This window comes from Sorex fumeus, unplaced genomic scaffold (genome assembly GCF_029834395.1).
Source record: "Sorex fumeus unplaced genomic scaffold, SorFum_2.1 ptg000038l, whole genome shotgun sequence".
Classification (NCBI taxonomy): domain Eukaryota; kingdom Metazoa; phylum Chordata; class Mammalia; order Eulipotyphla; family Soricidae; genus Sorex; species Sorex fumeus.
The window spans coordinates 10,446,717-10,455,092 of record NW_026606095.1 but is presented as its reverse complement, the minus strand read 5'-3'; the positions used below and the strand labels follow the sequence as shown (position 1 = coordinate 10,455,092).

General features: G+C 43.4%; 1 non-coding gene across 1 annotated transcript; it reads left to right on the top strand.

The window, feature by feature from the left end:
• Positions 1–7,401: 7,401 nt before the first annotated feature.
• On the top strand, positions 7,402–7,592 carry LOC130028072 (U2 spliceosomal RNA). Its single transcript, XR_008793162.1, has one exon. It is a non-coding gene; the product is annotated as a U2 spliceosomal RNA (small nuclear RNA).
• Positions 7,593–8,376: the final 784 nt, after the last annotated feature.

The window sequence follows — 8,376 nt, the reverse complement described above, 5'->3', positions numbered from 1 at the left end:
TTCCTTTAAAACTGTGAAACTTAAAACAAAGATTGAGGTTTAAAATACTAGCGCCTGGTATGTGCTTCTGTCCCAGACATGGTCCCAAGAGGTTCACTGAATCAGTTTATTTCATCTTAACAAAAGCCTAATGAGATGGGACCATCATCATCTTAATTGCATAAGAAATTTCATAAGTGTTCCACAATTGTGGAACAACTGGCAAGATTTAAATAAAGGATTATAGACTAAATCAGGTGCCTGTAAACTTTTTTTTTCTGGAAAGACTAAATACATAAACAAATAAATCAGCGTTTTAAGCTAATGGGTGGAGTCCTTAGAGCATCCCAAAACTATTTAACACAACTATTCAACTCTGTTTTTGCAACACAGAAGTAGCCACATACCATGTACCAACTCTGACCATCCATTGCTCTACAAAAACTCCTTGATGGACACAGATATTTGAACATCATGTAACTTTCCCACTTAAATTAATTCTCTAAATTTTGGAAACACTCCAAGCTTGAAGGCTTTACAAAAGAGCTTGAACATGTGATTTGACTCTCAGCCTGTGGCTTGCCAACACTTTGGTGAGATAACTATAGGTTATTATAGTCTGGTTATGGGCTGGAGCGATAGACAGCGGGTAGGGCATCTGCCTTGCATGCGGCTGACCCCGGTTGGATTCCTCCGCCCCTCTCGGAGAGCCCAGTAAGTTACCGAGAGTATCTTGCTCCCATGGCAAAGCCTGCAAGCTACCTGTGACATATTCAATATGCCAAAAACATTAACAACAAGTCTCACAATTTGTTGTGAGACGTTACTGGTGCCAATCAATGAACAACGGGAGGACAGTGACAGTGACAGTCTGATTATATTCGGAAATGCCCTTGGTCTCAGAAAACACACCTGAAGGTGTGCGTACATAAGGTCTCATCCTTCTTCCAGGGTATCTCTGGGAGTTTGGCTTTCCTACCTCTACTGACTACTGATGAGATCTTTATTTTAAGCAGATCTGATTTCATTCTCATCAATTAGAAAACTTTTTCTCCAATTGAAATAAAACATAATTCCATGGAGCCTCATGCCAGGATAAACATAATAGCATTAAAGAATTAGAACCTTTTTTTGCTGTTTTTTTTTCTTTTTCTTTCTTTTTTTTTTTTTTGTGCAAGCTATAAAATGGACATTTTGGCAGTATTTGGTGAGATTACAGGAGCAATGCAGTAGAAAGCATGTTTAACCAGTGCGCCACCTCGTGGTCAAAGCTTGAACAGACAGGTCTCTCTCCTTTCAAAAGGGCCAATTTCCGTGCCAAAATGACACACGGGAGGGGCGGGGTGAGAGGAAACTGGCGACAGAGGTGGAAGGTAGTGGACACTGGTGAAGGCATTGGTGTTGGCTAAGTGCACGCCTAAGAATCACGAATCCTTGTAGCTTTTAATATACAGTGATTCAATTTTTTTTAAAAATATTCAAAAAGAAAAAAGATAAGGGCTGGAGAGATAGACCAGCTTTTGCACCTGAGCATCTCCGGGTGCAGTCCTGGAGGCCCTCCTGGAGGCCCCCTATCATCCTGGGCATGGCCCTAGTGGCTCCCCCAGAGCTGTTGGGTGTCCCTGTTTGGTCCCCAAAGCAGGGCAGAGCACACTACATCCCCAGGCCTAGCTAGAATCCCTTGGGGCTCACCACACTTGCCCTCGAAAAGAGGACAAATTATTTTCACACTGACGTCCGGAGGAATAGAATATACGATTATAGAAACAATCTGAAACCATAGAAAAACTTGGAAAAGCTTTCTCTAGCAGAAAATTGGACACGTTTTCCTAATGCAAGGATATTTATAATAATTTATTTGGGGTTGGGGGGTTGGTCCACACCCAACTGTGCTCAGTGCTTGCTCATGGCTCTGTGGTCAGGGATCACTCCTTCCGGTGCTCAGGAGACCTTATGGAGTTCTGGGGATTGAATCCTATAAGGCAAGCACTTCACCTACAGTACTATCTCTCTAGATCCCAGTGATAATTTCTTAAATGGAACCTAGACTCTCTAATAAGCCAAGAATAAAGAAATTTATATATTTAGCAGAAGCAAGCATTTTTCAATTTTCTGTTCTCAATAAATACAATTTCACAAAAAAATTTTTTTAATTTTATTTATTTATTTTTTTGCTTTTTGGGTCACACCTGGCGATGCACCGTGGTTACTCCTGGCTCTGCACTCAGGAGTTACTCCTGGAGGTGCTCAGGGGACCATATGGGATGCTGGGAATCTAACCCGGGTCGGCCGCGTGCAAGGCAAACGCCCTACCCATTGTGCTATTGCTCTAGCCCCAAGAAAAACATTTTTAAAAATAATGAAATCTTGTGACTGGAGCGATAGTACAGCAGGTACAGCCGACCAGGGTTCAATTCCCAGCATCTCATATGGTCCCCCAAGCACTGCCAGGAGTAATTCCTGAGTGCATGAGCCAGGAGAGATCCCCAAGCATCGCCAGTGTGACCCAAAAAGCAATAATAATAATAATAACAATAATAAGATCCAAAATTATTTGCTTGAGTCACTAGTTCTTAGAAGATGAAAGGCAAAAGATTTGTCCATCAGTGAGGAATCTTTCTTGCTGACATCACAATCACTATCACTATCATCCCGTTGTTCATCGATTTGCTCGAGCGGGTGCCAGTAACGTCTCCATTCATCCCTGTCACGTGCAGTGTAGCCCGATGGTATATTGGGGGCTCTTTCAGGGTCAGGGAAATGAGGACCATCAATTGTTACTGTTTTTGGCTTATCGAGTACACCACGGGTAGCTTGCCAGGCTCTTGCTTACATAGGTAAAAGGTAAAGGTAAAGGCCCTCCCATTGATCGTCGATTTGCCCGATGCGGGCCCAGTAACGTCTCCATTGGAGACTTTGTTGTTACTGTGTCTGGCATATCGAATACTCTCGGTAGCTTGCCGGGCTCTCCGAGAGGGGCGGAGGAATCGAACTCAGGTCGGCCATGTTGGCTGCGTGCAAGGCAGACGTCCTACCCGCTGGACGATAGCACAGCGATAGCACAGCGGGTAGGACGTCTGCCTTGCACGCAGCCAACATGGCCGACCTGAGTTCGATTCCTCTGCCCCTCTCGGAGAGCCCGGCAAGCTACCGAGAGTATTCGATATGCCAGACACAGTAACAACAAAGTCTCCAATGGAGACTTTACTGGGCCCGCATCGGGCAAATCGACGATCAACGGGAGGGCCTTTACTTGCTTACATAAACACTGAAAAATTTTGTCTAATAAATAATAATGTGATAAAAACTACTTCTATTTTATTTTGAATGGCCTATGCCTGGTGGTACTTGTGGGAACATACAGTACTAGGAAGCTAACAGGGCCTAGAACACAACACATGGCTCAGACCATTGAATTTTCTCTCTAGCCCAAACTCCTTTAGATATTGACCAAGTAGGAAATTTGGCCACACAGCTGAAAGCTTGGTACTTACTTAAGATTCCAGTGGATACAAGCCTAATTCAAACTATAATGCGTGCTCTCGATTATGCTAACTAACGACCAATTATCAGGCATCAGGCACTTTGTCAGGATTAGCTAGTTAAATGATGTTCTTAGCAAGAAAATTGGGAAGATAGTTCCATAATGGTCCCCAAAAGGAAGATAAGAGTTAAATTTTTAAAATCTGGGACCAGGGCTGGAGCGATAGCACAGCGGGTAGGGCGTTTGCCTTGCATGTGGCCGACCCGGGTTCGATTCCCAGCATCCCATATGGTCCCCTGAACATTGCCAGAAGTAACCCCTGTGCATCGCTGGGTATGACCCCCCCAAAAAAAATCTTTGACCTATCACACGGTTACTTCTCCCAGAAAAGAACATAACATGAGGCCCCCATAGCCATGCCACCAGTCTCTGCGCCAGGCTGTTTCACTCGAGGCGTCCCAAAGGGGAGCTGGTGAGAGCCCTCCCCACCCCAAGGGACCCAGCCCTGGCAGCCGAAAACCTCCACAACCCAACCGTTGCCACGCTCAAGGCCACTCCCCACAGTCTCGGGTCAAGCCTTATATATGAGTGAACATATTCCTGGACCGTGTGGCTGCGACACATCATAAAATACTCTCTACCCATTCTCCATAATTACCACACCACATTTGATGGGGTTCAGATAGGAAGCAACAAATCACAGAGGGAAATATCTATATAGGAATATATACATATTTTCAGATATCTATACCAAAACTCACATCACCCAAACTTTAACAATGTGTTAGTGATATTCTATAGAACATCTTAATGGCTCCTGCGAAAACAGAACAATCTTCACACTGTTCCCTATATGAACACTTTTTTGGAAGCATGTTCAGCAGTTCTTCATAACAGACAATTCAAAATATACTATTTTGGTTGTGTTTTGTGACAGGGATTGGGGCTTGGGATGGAAACATGCCAAATTTTGGGGGGTGGGAAGGTGTAATTGGTGGTGGGATTGGTGTTTGAATATTAAATGTCATCAAATCTTGTGAATTAACTTATAAAAATAAAACACTGTCCACTGTCCTCCTGTTGTTCATCGATTTGCTCGAGCGGGCCCAGTAACGTCTTCATTTTGAGACTTGTTGTTACTATGTTTGGCATATTGAATACGTCATGGGTAGCTTGCCAGGCTCTGCCGTGCGGGCGAGATACTCTTGGTAGCTTACCAGCCTCTCCGAGAGGGGCGGAGGAACCGAACCCGGCTCGGCCGGGCTGGCTGTGCGCAAGGCAAACGCTCTACCGCTATGCTATCGATCCAATCCAGGATCTCAGATTTAAAGGACATTTAAAGATTATCCTGTACTGATGCTTGCATCTCTTCAGTGATAACAGTGAATAGTCGGCCTTAGGTGAGCCCTGAGAGCGTTGAAGTTTCTAGGCTAGATCCCGAAACTCATGCATTCTTGAGCTACTGAGTTCGAAACCATCTCTAAAGCAGATAAAACCACATTTCTTGCAACCACCTTCTCTACTCCCTCAACCTGGTCCACACACACCCATCAGTAACAAAAATAAGGGTGCCTACCTGCATGTGAAAGTCTTCACACACTTGAAAACAACACAGTTACTAGGTCCCCTGAGACATTTTCCTACCAAACACAGGAAAATTTCATATTGATTTTTAATATCTACCTAAGCAGTCTTCTGCCCCCGCGCCTGGGTGTTCCTTCCTGGAGCCCCTTGGAGGGGAGCGGGTTGAGCTTTCCTCCCCGCCCCGACCAGGGCTCCAGCAGCCGAAGATCTCCAGGACCAGCCACCACCATGCTGAGACCACTCTCCGCACACATGAAGGTACCGGCAGAGGGACAACGCCACGTGGGTTCCGGGGCCGAGACCTCCAAGCCTACTCGAATTGGAGTCGAGCATCTTCCACCCAGATCCTCCAAATTCCAGTAGGCGGGGGTCACACCCACCACCTGGCCCCCTGGCGCCGTGTAATCCCATCAATGGCCAAGACTCAGAGACTATAAAATCCAGCTCCCGGACGAGAACAGTGCAGTCTCTGCCCCCGCGCCTGGGTGTTCCTTCCCGGAGTCCCTTGTAGGGGAGCGGGTTGAGCTTTCCTCCCCGCCCCGACCAGGGCTCCGGCAGTCGAAGATCTTCAGGACTAGCCACCACCATGCTGAGACCACTCTCCGCACACATGAAGGCCGTGCGACATCTTATCACAACTTTTTTTTATGACATCTTATTGTCTCATTCCTATTTTGGACAAACTTGCAGGCTACCGAATGTAGCCTGCCCACACGGCAGAGTCTGGCAAACTCCCCGTGGCGTACCCAATATGCCAAATACCAGTAACAATGATGGGTCTCATTCTCCTAAAGAGCCTTGAATATAATCTCAGGGCTAGGATGAAAGAGACGTTACTGGGGCCTGCTCGAGGCAATCGACGAATAACAGGATGATGAAATGAAATGAAAATGAAACCTAAGCTTTTTATTCTTTCTCACATATACATATAGGTATATTCTCTATAGAGTCATACATCTCATCATGTTTATTTTAAAAGTTTTAAATTCAACAACTAGATGTTTCTTATACCCCGTAATGAATTGTGTGGTGCTGGAGTCACTCCATCATTTTAACATGGCCTGGTCTTTGAATCTAGAATTTTCTATGCCCACTAACTTTGTGCCATCTTCAAGTTTGATGAGCTTATCATCAAACTTGAAATATCTATATAGGAATATATACATATTTTCAGATATATATATACCAAAGCTCACATCACCCAAACCATAGCAGACCCTTGCCGGTTATCAGAGATTATTCCAGGCATATTTAACCTTTTTACAGCATTGCTATTATGTGGTTATTAAATTTATTAAGTGGCACCTTTGAAGTGGTGGTGATAAGATTAAGATTGCAATTCCACATACAAAGGGAGGAAAAAGGAAGAAAAAAAACAGACATCTAAGCTTGTCTTCTGAATGGGTCTCAGTGAACCATGAGCCTTCCTCGTTCAAACACTCATCTAATTGTGGTGCAACTATAATTCATTTGACTAAAAGAATAGAGCAGAAACCATGTTGTGCTGTTTGGGAGACTAAATCATGAGGAAGTTTAGATTCATCTGCTTACATGATTTCTGGAATTCCTGAATCACAACTCCCCCCCCGCCCCCGTGTAAATGGAATTTATTGATATGCCATAAAGTGAACTTATTGACAAAAGAGCTTAAGGCAGCATTCACAGCTATACAACATTCATTTTGCAAAAACTATACTAAGTATAGTTTCTAAGTGTTTAATTCGAACATTAAAAAGTTGCTGCAAGTTATATTTAGAATATTTTACCACTAACAACAGTGTATATTATTTCTAATGATTTCCTTTTCAAGAAAGCAATTAAAGATTACAAACATAGTTAGAGAATTCCTTCTGAGACTTCAACAAGAAACTCAATCATATGATTAGCATTAATGAGTATTTTGCCTGCAGTTTCATCATATGATAGGCCTAAAATAAGCTTTAAAAAGTGAAGTCCCTCAAAAGTTGAATAAAATATCGTTTTTGTGAGGTTGAGATCATCTTTGTCTCAACTAATTACCAAACACTCTCCTAGAGGCTCAACATTTCAGAGTAATTTTTAATTGATATATTTTTAACGTTTGTAATCTTTGGAGAAAAGCTATTGTTTTGGGGGTAGGTGGGAGGTTGGCTAAATCACATCTCTTAGAATTTTTTTATTTATTTATTTGATCACAACTGGCAATGCACGGGGGTCACTCCTGGCTCAGCGCTCGGGAATTACCCCTGGCGGTGCTCAGGGGACCATATGGGATGCTGGGAATCGAACCTGGGTCACCTGCGTGCAATGCAAATGCCCTACACGCTGTACTATCGCTCCAGCCCCAAATCACATCTTTTAAAGTCTGACCAAAGGTAATTTCTTGGCCTTTTGGTTAAGAACAAGTATTGTATCTGTTCTTTTTAGTTAAATATGTGATACATCCTCTATCCAAGGACAGTATACTAAATGAAATTTTAGAACAAGGAAATGGAATAAGAGCTTGCTCTGTTTATTCCACACATTGACCTGGTATTACAGCACCTCCAGGAACAGTCTCCCCCTCTCTGGGAAATAATACAAGTTCAAATAATAAACGTATACTAAAAGTAAAAAATAAATAAACAAAGTCTGACTAAAGAAGTCTCTCAATGAGAGACTAATCCCCACATAGGAAGCATATGTGAGATGAAAGACCTAAGATCACAGACACACTCAGATTTCCACTGCACCCAGGCTTCCATTAATTTCCTCTCTAAGATGCTTCACATCTAAACAAACCACCGAGTATATTCTAGCCCGACAGATCTCAGAGGACCACACTCCCAAACAGTGGTATAGGGATGAAGATAACTGCCTGGCTGACTCTTGAGAGAAAAATTAAATGGTAGTGTCTTATTTCATTTTGGATTTTTTTTCTCCCACTCCAATTGATGACTCATAGGCAGAGCAACATGCATGGTGTTGTGTCAGCGATCAATGTATTGTCTTTCAATTTCAAATTCTGATTTTGTTGCCTGAGCTAAACATCTGTCCTTTACGGGCTTCCTTTGACAGTTATATATTAAATTCCCAACAGAGGGCGCTGTGGACAGTCTCATTGAAAGGCGTTGGGAGGCGTCTCCCCTCAACTTCTTTCTTCCCACTGCTAAATGAATGTGGACCTTTGTCCACTTTCAGCACACATCTCCCTCCTGAGCCATCCCTCCAACCATCATTGACTTAGTCGCCCCTTCTTCTTCCCAACTGCATTATCTGTATTGCAAACCATAATGTCCAAAAGTAGAGAGAGTAAAAAAGAAAGAGCAATATGACTACTGGGAATATATCCCAGTGCGGCAAAAAAGTAT